The following is an 11,568-nucleotide window of genomic DNA, read 5'->3' as shown; positions in this document are numbered from 1 at the left end:
CAGGGGGCCGCATTGACTAGCTCAATCACCCCCATGTCCAGCATCATTTGAAGCTCAGCAGTGACTTCCTCTCAGGGGCTGTATCCACAAGAGTCCACCAGAGGCTTGTGGGTGAAAGTTGTAAGGCAGCCCAGTCCGTCAAATAGTGCTGGCCATCTCTGTTGCCAGGTGGAGGTGACATGGTGGATATCAGAGCCCTTATCGTCTCGCAGTGTGAACCCCAAGCTTGTAAAAAGATCAAGCCCCAGAAGGTTGGCTCCCCGTTCAGAAATGTAGAATGGGAATGATGGCAGGTGTTTGGAGCCATAACGTACTGAGACGCAGAGAACGCCAAGCGTAGTAATCCTGGAACTGTTGTAGCCACAGAGAGATGTGCAGGGCTGCTGTAATGGCAGATGGGAGAAGAACTTGTGATACGTATTTGTCAGGGTTTGGGGTTGAGGAGATGAGGCGAGGACTTAATCACAGAAGAATGAAGGCTTTTATTAAAAATAAAAATAAAACAAACAAAAACTACCCCGAGGGGGAAAACAAGACAGACTTGACTTGACTTGACTTGACTTGACTTGAAAACAGACAGGAGGAACATACAAGGTTTTGTTCATACAAGAATTACGGTGACGAACCAGCACAGGACTGCAAACACAAGGAGAATAAGGCCCCGTTTACACGAGAACGCTCGCGGGTGAAAACGTAAAAATATTTTATCAGATGTGCCTTTCGTTTAGACGGCGACGGCGTTTTTGGGCCTTAAAAACGCAAAAAAGTGAAACCACCCTCCAGAGTGGAAATCTTAAAAACGCTCCACCGTCGCGTTCCTGTCTAAAGGGTAAAAACGCAAAAGTATGCTAGACAGTGAAGGCACCGATCACCGATCCATTGCCACCTAGCCGCCTGGAGTGCATACTACATCGAATTTCACACAATTTTGCGTCACCATATGCACGCAGATTTCCCCCCCAAAACGCTCGTCTAAACGCAGAATAAAAAAGTGATAACGCAACGCCACCTTTGCGTTTTCTCTTCAGATCGTTTCCATGTAAACATAGCCTAAATAGGGAGAGCAAACAAAACATGTAACGAGGGAGGACAGGTGGGGCAAATGAATCAATAATCAGGTAACAAGATGGGAGGGGCTAGACAGGAGAGCACATGGCACAAGGAAACATACATGACAAGCCATGTGCTCACACCTTTCAAACATGACTTGAACACAAGCACATGACCAGTAAAACAATTCACAAGCCATGTGCTCATACAAAACGAGACATGAACACGCAGATCATGAGAACTCATAAGCCACGTGTTCACACAAAACATGACAACATGAAAACACACAGCTAGTGTAAAACACAAGCTGCGTGCTACACAGTACAAGACAAACCATGACATGAAAGCACATGAAACAAGGCACACAGAGAATACATATCAGGAGTGTCAGGGCTCTGTCACAAAACCAAGAAATAGACTAGACAGAAGTGACAGAACTCTGACACGTATTGGCATTGAGCAACAATGCAGCTGCACCCATATCCAGGAGGAGTGGGAGACTCACCTCATCCAGCAGCACAGTACATGTGCTAAAAGCTGCCTGGCCAGCTGATACGTCTAATCTCAGTGTAGTCATTACAGACAGGCGAGAGTGTCCTCTGTGATGCTTGCGTAGCAGGGGCTTAGCAAAGTGATTTTGTTTTAAGCAATTCCTACATGTCTGCCCACCTGCAGGGCAATTTTGGGCTCTTGAATTGTGTGAACTAGAGCCGCAGTTGCCACAAAAACTTGAACTGCGTTGGTGTCTCTGCAGCTGTGCAAAATGGACCTGCATCCTTACTCTCACCTTTTACTATGGGTAAAGGACTGTGGCTTTGGTGACTGACAGGTCAGAGTTGTTGCATAGGGATGTCCACACGCATCAGTGAGTAGTGTAGAGCATTCGACAGCTGCCTCCACTTACAGCGCGATTACAACCGCTTGATTTAGTGTTAGTTCATCAGATTCTTACAACAGTTTTTCCCGTTTTTCACATAGTATCCCTTCAATAAGCTGATCACGAATGATCTCATCTTGAAGTGTCCCATAATTGCACGAGCGTGCCAGGTCTTGCAGATTAGTTACGTAGTCTTGCATGAACTCACCCGGTCGCTGAAGCCATTTGCGTAGCTTGTATCGGCGTAGAATGACTCGTTGCTGGACCGTGAAGTGGCGAGCGAGCTGAGTGACCGCTTCCTCTTAAGTCTCTGCTTCCCCAAATGTGCGATATATTCTCTGTCCCTCGGCCCTGAGACAATGACGAAGCAGGGTAATTTTCCTTTGATCCGGAATATCAGTAAATTCCATAGCCTCGAGATACACCGTGAAGCCATCAATCCAACTCGCCCACGGAATAGGCGGTTCACCAGGAACGGGAAGTAAAGGTGTTGGCAGTGGTAAGTTCAACTCAGCCATCCTTGTCGCCAATGTTATGTTGGAGTGTTTTAGTTATTCAACAAGAAGTTAAATTTCACACCAGATCTTGAAACGATAACCTCTTTACTCTTTTGTGTCACTCACAACGCATGCGCACACGGAACCCCTGTAACCTTGGTTACCCTGGAAAACCTTGAATTAGAATACAACATTCCCATCACTACATGAGGGTCAAAGGTCCAACATGGCAATACTGTAGATAAAGTAACTTGGCACGGAATAGCCTTCCCCGACTTGCAGAGAGCTTTTTACAGGAAGAAGAGTCAGTGTTGTTCCACTCAATGTTAATGGCTTCAAACAGTTCATGAGTAGTTGAAAAATATCTCCCAGTTCGTTTGAGTTTAATGTTAGATCAAATGTTCACTATAGGGTTCAAATCTGGACTATGACCAGGCCAAAACATGAGCCTGATGTTCTCAGGCCACTTCTTGGTTGTCTTTTCAATTTAAGCAGGAGCATTGTCTTGTTGAAAAATAACATCTAATCATTCCTCTTTAGATAACTTTTCATTTGTGGGAAGCAAACCATTCTGCATTATTCTCCTGTACTCCAATGCATTAAATGACTTTTCACAGTAAAGTAGCTCCCCAATACCAGCAGCTAAAAAGGCTCCCCACACAATGACACAGTCTCTTCCTCCATGCTTCACTGTGGTAGAGATGTTATAATAACATTTTTCAGCAGCTGTTCGAAGACACCGCTCTGTAGCATCACCATGCAACTTGTGTTTCATTGTGATTCATCACAACTTCCCATATTCTGCCAAAAACATAATTCTGTCTTTGATGCTTTTCTGAGACAGCAAGACAGCAACAAAGTGTCGGTCCAGATCCGGCCCACATCTGGTACATGTGTGTGGCGAGCTCGGCCCTACCTCGTCCTGCTCGCCACAGTGTGATCCAACAGATGTGTACCAGATCTGGTCCGACACTATATTGCTGTCTGGGATCTGGGCCGACACTATGTTGCTGTCTGGGATGGCTTTTTAAGTTGTGCATTAGCTTAAATTTAGCTAATTTCCTGACCAATAATTTGTGGACAGTTAAAAGCTTAGCGTTTAGCCTTTTTTTGTTTGTTTTTCAGGAGATATCTGACTTGAGAGAAAGATGGATGAATAGCAACTCAAAGCTTTTATTGAACAGTGTCCAAAAACAGGCGAGTATAGACCACAAACGATGTGCAGTGCAAGTATAATGCTTCAGGTGACGATAGAGGATGTTAATTCAATTGGTAAGTAAATCCACACAAACTAGTTTTGAAAAACACAAAATCGGCTTTAAAAAATGATGACTGGATGCTATTGGACGCTAAATAAAACTTGCAACATAATGAGGTGATGTGACAATGTAGCTGTTTTACATACTAATATTTAAAGGTGTAGTAAATGATTTCTGAGAAACACTGTTGAAAGTGGAACGAACCAAGCACCAAAACACTCTTGTAGCCAATCAGCAGAAAGGGGCATATACACTCATTAGGGGGGAGGTGCCTGTGTTGCAAAGCATGTTTGTGAATTTGGGGACGGGGCTATCAAGATATCCGTGTGATCCTTTTGGGTTAGGGCGTGTTTGTTTTGGTGATTTCAAATATTAACTGCATTTCTCAGAAATCGCTTACTGCACCTTTAAAAGTGAGTTTAGCAGTAAATGGTGTATATTGTGCAGTATGCAGTTAGCAGTGCGCAAGTATTCCATTCCGGACATTCCTGATCCTGAGTCACGTTATTTGACAGCCATGCATGTCTTGACTGCCTCTCAATACACACACATAAGGAAAATAGTTTAAGCATATTTTTCATTTTCAAAACAACCTTTTATTTTGAATCTCATATTTTTCTTGAGTATTTCTCAACAGAAAGACATAAGCTATATTGAGTAAACATGAGTTGGATGGTGAAATGTCTGTTGTCTAAATTTCTAGATGGAAGTGCGATCCAAGCAGCCTCAGCATGCTAGCTCATGTCTAGAGAAAGAGACTTTCTTGCTAAGTGTTTCTTGTGCTGTCTTGCGAGGTGGTGGATACGTTTTATTGAGTATTACCACAAATATTGTGTTATGTCCTTTGCGTCAGCATTACATTAAAGCAGAAATTACAACAGTGTATTGACTGGAATATTATTTAAAGATTATTTTATGATGTTGAATACATATGATTCTGCAGTTCTTTTGGAAAAGAGAGACCAAGAGAAACTTCTAGATAGAAAATGTATTATTTAAATAAATTAATGTTTAGTAATCAGTAAAAAAAACATAAGTATACTTATGTTTTTTTACTGATATTTTTAATATATTATTTATATTTTTTTAATATATTATTTATATAAATAAACAAGATATATGGTTTAAATCATATTTGTTGATGAACAATTTTAACAATGTTATTTTGTGTTAATATATAAATAAACACTAAATAAATTAATGTTATTACTAAACATTATTATTTATTTATATAAAAATAAACAAAGTTAACAAAAATAAATAACTGAACACTAAATAAATGAATAGGCCTAAACATTATATATATATATCAGCCTTTATTGATTGATTAGTTATCTCCATTCTATCTCTAATCTCTTCTCTCCATCATAGACCTCAACCTCTTGTCCTAAAAAATGCATTTGGCCAATTAGGCTAATTTTGCAAATGTTTAATTGCATTAAGTCAGGGATCTTTTGGATCTGGGATGTCCGTATCAGCAGATTTTATCTATGCAGAAGTCAGCTATTCCTGTGGAGCTCCCTACAGGCCACAGTGCACACTTAGACAATCCCACAGATCTGAATGAGAATGAATCCCACAATTCCACCCTCCACAATGACCAACCAATTAACTCTCAGTAAATATTTACCACAACTGAGAGGAGAGAGTCCCAGCAAACATGCTCCTTTGGGGCCCGAATGGGGCCCTTGCGGGCAGCCCACTGTGGGCCCAGATACCGGCGTGAAATGCGGGGCACATGTGGGCCCCACACTATGGGGCCCAGGTGGGGCCCCATCGGGACAGCCCAAAGTGTGGGCTGACTGTGGGCTAGCCCACACTAAGTAGAGTGGGCCCCCATTGGGGCCAGTTGTGGGCCCACAGCAAACCCTTTAGGGACCCGTGTGGGACTACTGTGGGCAGCCCACTGTGGGCCCAGATACCAGCGTAAAATGCGGGGCACATGTGGGCCCCACACTATAGGGCCCAGGTAGGGCCCCATCGGGACAGCCCAAAGTGTGGGCTGACTGTGGGCTGGCCCACACTAAGTAGAGTGGGCCCCCATTGGGACCAGTTGTGGGCCCACAGCAAGCCCACGCTGTGGGCAAAGTGTGGGTATACTGTGGGTACATTGGGTTAAGTGTGGGCATACTGTGGGAACACTGTAAAAAGTGTGGGCATACTGTGGGTACACTTGGAAACGTGTGGGCATACTGTGGACAATGCAAAGATGTATTGTAATATACCTGTGGCCTTAACAAACAACAAGATTAGTTTGGTTGTACTTTGCATTTGCCACTATACATGCAAAATAATTGCACTTGTTGAAAGTTGAAGTAGTACATTATAAGTTATATGTTTCAAATAATTTCATTTATTCAGTCATGTAAAAAAAAAAATATATATATATATATATATATATATATATATATATATATATATACACACACAATACATTACCATTCAAAAGTTTGGGGTCAGTAATTTTTTTTAAATACTTTTGAAAGAAATCCCTTCATCTCATCAAAGCTGCATTTATTTAATAAATACATTAAAAAGAGCAATATTCTGAAATATTGTTGCAACTTAAAATAACTGTTTTCTGTTTTAATCTATTTTACAAAGTAATTATTCCTGGGATGTTAAAAAATTATGTTAATAATTTATTACAGTAGCCAGCATCCAGTCGTCAGCATGTAAATCGTGGAAAAAAAATCAGGAACGTTTGAACAGAACTGTCAAAAGAGCAGCATTTATTTTAAATAGATTTTGAGTCTTTTGTCTTCAGAGTCCTCAAGTCTTCTGGTTCTTCTGCTCCTTCCACCATCCCAGTCTCTTGCATTATGATTTAACAGGATCAGGATAAACCCCTTTGGATGCTGCGGCCTGGCTGTTTTTTGTGTCAGTTTTTTCTCTAAAGTGAGAAAAAAACAACAATTGAAATGTTAACAAATTTTTTTACAAAAAAACAAAAACAAGGGTTGTTCCAAGTGTAATTTATATATGACTGGAGAAACCTGAGAATAATTTGAGTTCCGGAAAAATAGTTACAGGTGTTTATTATTATTAAAAACAAATTTAGGCGGTGTTGTTGAAAGAGAAACATACCGAGAGTGAACCAACTGAGGGCATGATGAAATAAGAGCATGAGAACAATTTATTAAAATTATCAACACAACGTAAAGAATAATTTTGTCAACTTGTACTCACACTCATGTCATTCCAAACCTGCATGATTTCTTCTGTGGAAGATGATATTTTGAAAAATGACTCAAAAAGTCAATGGGATCCAATGGGATTTTCATTGTATGAACAAAACAGATTAAACATAATTCAAAATATCTTCTTTTGCATTCCACAGAAAAAAGTAAATAATACATGTTTGGAACAACATGAAGAACAAACCTTTTAATGTCTTTATCAATAAATCATTGATAGATTTAACTTGCAGCCTGAATATGTTATTTTTATTAAAAAAAAATAGAGGGAATGTGTCTGACGGTCAAACGAGTACTTACACAGAAAAAGAGTGACCTGTGCCTGAGTGGCTCTTTTGGGTTTATTATTTAGCTGTTTGAGACACATCACAATTAAGGAAAAAAGAGAGAAGACAACTGAATATTAGTCAAATATTACATAAATCTATACAAATAAAAATGATTCTTTTTTCATCAGTGATTATTGACTAATTAATAGTTAATCTCTGGTCCTCGAAGTGCACTGTCTTGCAGTTTATGTTCAGACCTGATCAATCTCACTTGCTATTTTAACCAAAAGAGCTTGATTAGCTTGTCCAGGCGTGCTGGACCAGGGCTGGTGCTAAAGTCCTCAAGGGCCAGAGCTGAGGTCCCCTGCAAAATGTTCGGAACATGACTAGATCGATCACTTACAGCAGTGGTGTCCAGTCCTGGTCATGGAGGAGTTTAGCTCCAGCCTGTCTGTAGTGTCTGCTGATCCTGAAGACCTCGATCAACTGGTTCAGGTCTGCTTAACTGGGGTTGGAGCTCAATTCTGCAATCAGGATTAGATTGCAATAAATACTGAAAAGAGAGAGGACAAACAACATTTCAAATACAGTATTTAATGTTGATCTTAACTTTAAGATTAATAAATGCTGTAGAAGTAATTGTTCACTAATTGTTGGTTCATGTTAACTAAAGCTAACAAAATGAAACCTTATTATAAAGTGTTACCATTTATTAATAATGAGAGAGTTGGCCATACGAGTATAAAATGAATTAATAGGAATCTTAAACTGGTTCAAACTAGGCTACTGTATTGTATATTCATGTTAATACTAGGCACAAATGGCATTATAGCACTCCTTTCATTTGCCCTCCAGGTGGGCGTTCCTATAATGTGTGAGTCATGTGACGTCACGTGAAATCAATGAATTAACCGTCCAGTGAATATTTTTAAGTTAAATAAATTAGTTTACTTTCATTCACACATTTGGAAATTGTCAACAAAACCTTTACAATACTATCAAAATCTCTCATATACTGTACACGTACAATGTGATTAAAAGCCAAAATTACAGCACAAGTTAACCTGCCTCTAGCTAGTAACAGTTAGCTGCTAACTTAACGGATGAGATGCTAGCGGACTTTTCCTGAAGACACTAAATCATTTCTATAAAGTAAATATTCAACGGAAGCGTGTCATTTACATGAAAGAATGTGTCAGAAGCATTTGTATGTACTATTTGTGTAAGTTTGGGGACTAAACTTACCTGAAAGTAGTGAAAACAACAGTGAGAGACGGAGTTACTGCTTGTGTCAGTTGAGCTGTCGTCCCGTTTCCATGGTAACGGCCTCCGCTCCAGTTCAAATGCGGCTCGAATGTTCAGCGCGAGCGCCCATTAAAACCAAGCGGCAACATTCTGATCTGAAAAATGAAGCCTACCCGGAAGTGCGAAAAACTGCAATACATCGAAAATCCGCTAGGGGAAGGTCCCAAAAGGGAGCAAATGTCCATAGCCCCCATGTTAAAATGTCCGTTTTCACAGCATAAATTCATGTTTTTACAGGTTGGTCCCATGGACTTTTATTGTATTTTTCGATAGGTTCCGAGTGCCTGACAACCATGAGGGCTGTGAATTTTTTTCTAACTCGTTAGTTTAGATCATATTTAGATATAAAATGTATGACAATAAGGGCGTGGTTAACTTTGATTGACAGCTTGATTGACAGCTGACACGACAGAGCACGGAGAATGACAACATAAGAACCGCCATTTTTTAATACAGTTGACATATAATACTACTGTTTCTGTATCATGAAATGTAGTTTTAAGAGTTTTTCAGGCGAGAATGTAGTTGTTTAAAGCTCAAATCTGTGGTTTATTTATAAAGATTTATGAAAATTGTATCCAGTTGTGAGATCCAGCGATGACCGGGCGCTCGGCGCGATGTACCCCGCCTGGAACAGGCTTTCCTCGGCTAAAGTTAGACGTTCTGATATGCCGCGGTCTCTGGCGTCTCTGTAGTGGTAACATGATTCGTCTTCTGTATATCTAACGGGCGATTTTTGGTCTCGTAACGTAAGTTAAATCTATCATTTGTTCCCTGGGCAATCGTTTTGGCTGAGGGGAAGTTTCATAACTTTATAAGCTATTTTACTGTAACGTTACCGTTGTATGGTTAGACTAGATCGAGCGCTGACTTTTTATGACTGAATTGTTTGCTTTATTTGTATAGCTTCTTGTAACTTTACCTTTTACTTATATTGATAAAACTGAATTTTAACAAAAATATACTGGGTTGAGTTTTGTCATTTTAAATTTTAATACAACGCATATGATAATTGTTTACTGCAACATCTGTTGTTTAGTACAAATGCACATATTGCCTGGACCATATTAAAATGTTTAATATTTTTATATTATATTTAAAACGAGGCAGGTTTGTGTTTTATATTTCGTTTTGTTATAAATAGGCAAACGTTATGTGCAGTGAATAACATTTGTGTGGCTATAATGTTTAATATTTCTTTAAATGAAAACGAAAAGAGTTAGTGTGGTGTTTTATAACATATTTCGTTGCCTGAAATGTACACAGAGATTAAAATATACACAGAGAACCGGAGTAACTTAGCAGAGCGAGCTGAATGATGCGCGCTGCGTCAGAAGGGGGGCGGGGTTAGGATTTCCCAAGATTTTCCAAGATGGCGCCGCCCATACCCCCCATAAACGGCTTCAAAACCGTTCTTCAGAAAGTCTATGGGTGACGTCACAGACGCTTTGTCCATATTTTTTACAGTCTATGATTAAAACACGTAAAAGTCACGCAGCATTTACATAAACATAGAATTGATGGAGGGAATTATTTGATAATCAGATAAAATATCTTGAAAACTTTGGTTTGTTCCATTTGTTCCTATTTTAATAAAACCTGTTTAATTATAACCTCAGTGAGATCAATTATGCAACATAATAACTTAAAAATATCCATTAGGGAACGTTCTCTATAAGTTACTTTAAGGTTATTCAAAAAATAACCACCCTGCAACGTTCTGGGAACGTTATTTTATGGTTGCAAAATAATAACTTAAAAATAACCATTAGGAAACGTTCTCTATAAGTTATTTTTAGGTTATTTAAAAGTAACCACCCAGCAACGTTATGGGAACACTATTTTATGGTTACATAAAAATAAAACCAAAAAAGAATGTTCCCCTAACGTTAGTATTTGGTTCCCAAAAAAATAACCAAACGGGAACCAAAAACTAACGTTAACCCTCTATTGCATAGCGTTGCCATATGGCAACAATTACTTTATCTTAATTTTTTTTTAAAGCTGTGATATAAAATCTATGTTTTTACAGTTAGTTGTGAAAAGGGGGCTTTAACTTTTAAGAAAATACAATTTATGAGGTCACATGACCAGGATATCCTGTTTGCCAGTCCTTTTTGCTCATGGACATTGACATGCAAACATCACTGTCTGGGGCTCCTGAAGATAGCCTTTTATTCAGAATTTTGGAAAATTTTCATCAAATAAAAAAATTAAATCAGTATCTGGGGTAAGTAAACTTTAATTTTTTAACATTAAATTCAGTTTTGATTTTATAAGTTTTTTGTAATATGCTAAAATACATTTGTTGCCATATGGCAACTATATGCAAATATGGAAACGTCCTGGTGCATTCAACCTAATGGAGTCCCATTGACTTACATAGCATGAAACTACTCTGAGACTATGTTTACAACTTTTGCTTATATTTTAAAGGTAAAAACATTAGACCTTCACAAGCTGTTGTGGTGGGGAAAAATAAAAGAGGGCCCCAAAGCTTTGTCCCGCCAGATCCTGTCCGCAGAGACCGCACAGACCACTGGCCCTTGCATGCATCTGAGAAGGGCAGATGCAAAATGCCAGGATGCAAGGGCATTGTAAGAAGCAAGTGCTCCAAGTGTTTAGTTTTCCTCTGCTTCACTGACTTTCACAAGTCATGAAGAGAATTAAATGAAATGAAACGGCAAAAAAAATGACTAAATGAAATGAAACGAATGAATAGTGTATTTCAGTGAGACAGGTTCCAGGTTCCTGGTTATTATTACCAGACATTTCAGATAACTGTTGAAATTATATAATGTTTTTACTGTATAAATGTTTGTTTAAACATTTCACTAAGTATGAGATGGATTTGTTGAGTCTTGTTTTAAATAAAATTAGTTTTTTTAATTTTTTTTTGATTTTATGGTACTTTCCACGATTGCATATTGTTGCCATATGGCAACAATTTACCAACGACCCCCCTTTAAACTTTTTTTTAGATTTTTTTTATATATATCTGTTATTTAGCTCATGTTAAGTAATAAAAACATGCAAAACATTTTTTACAATGTCTAATTAATAATGCGTGCAATAGAGGGTTAATGGAATGTTCTGTGTTAACTGGGTGGTCTG

General features: G+C 38.8%; 1 long non-coding RNA gene across 1 annotated transcript; it reads right to left on the bottom strand.

The window, feature by feature from the left end:
• Positions 1 to 6,531: 6,531 nt before the first annotated feature.
• Positions 6,532 to 8,502, bottom strand: LOC307147961. Its single transcript, XR_013819391.1, has 4 exons — positions 8,395 to 8,502; positions 7,553 to 7,702; positions 7,181 to 7,232; positions 6,532 to 6,576 (listed from the first exon to the last, which is right to left on the bottom strand). It is a non-coding gene; the product is annotated as an uncharacterized lncRNA (long non-coding RNA).
• Positions 8,503 to 11,568: the final 3,066 nt, after the last annotated feature.

This window comes from Squalius cephalus (assembly GCF_949319135.1).
Source record: "Squalius cephalus genome assembly, chromosome: 20".
NCBI lineage: Eukaryota > Metazoa > Chordata > Actinopteri > Cypriniformes > Leuciscidae > Squalius > Squalius cephalus.
Note: the sequence above shows the minus strand (reverse complement) of the source record. Positions and strands in the feature narration are given on the sequence as shown.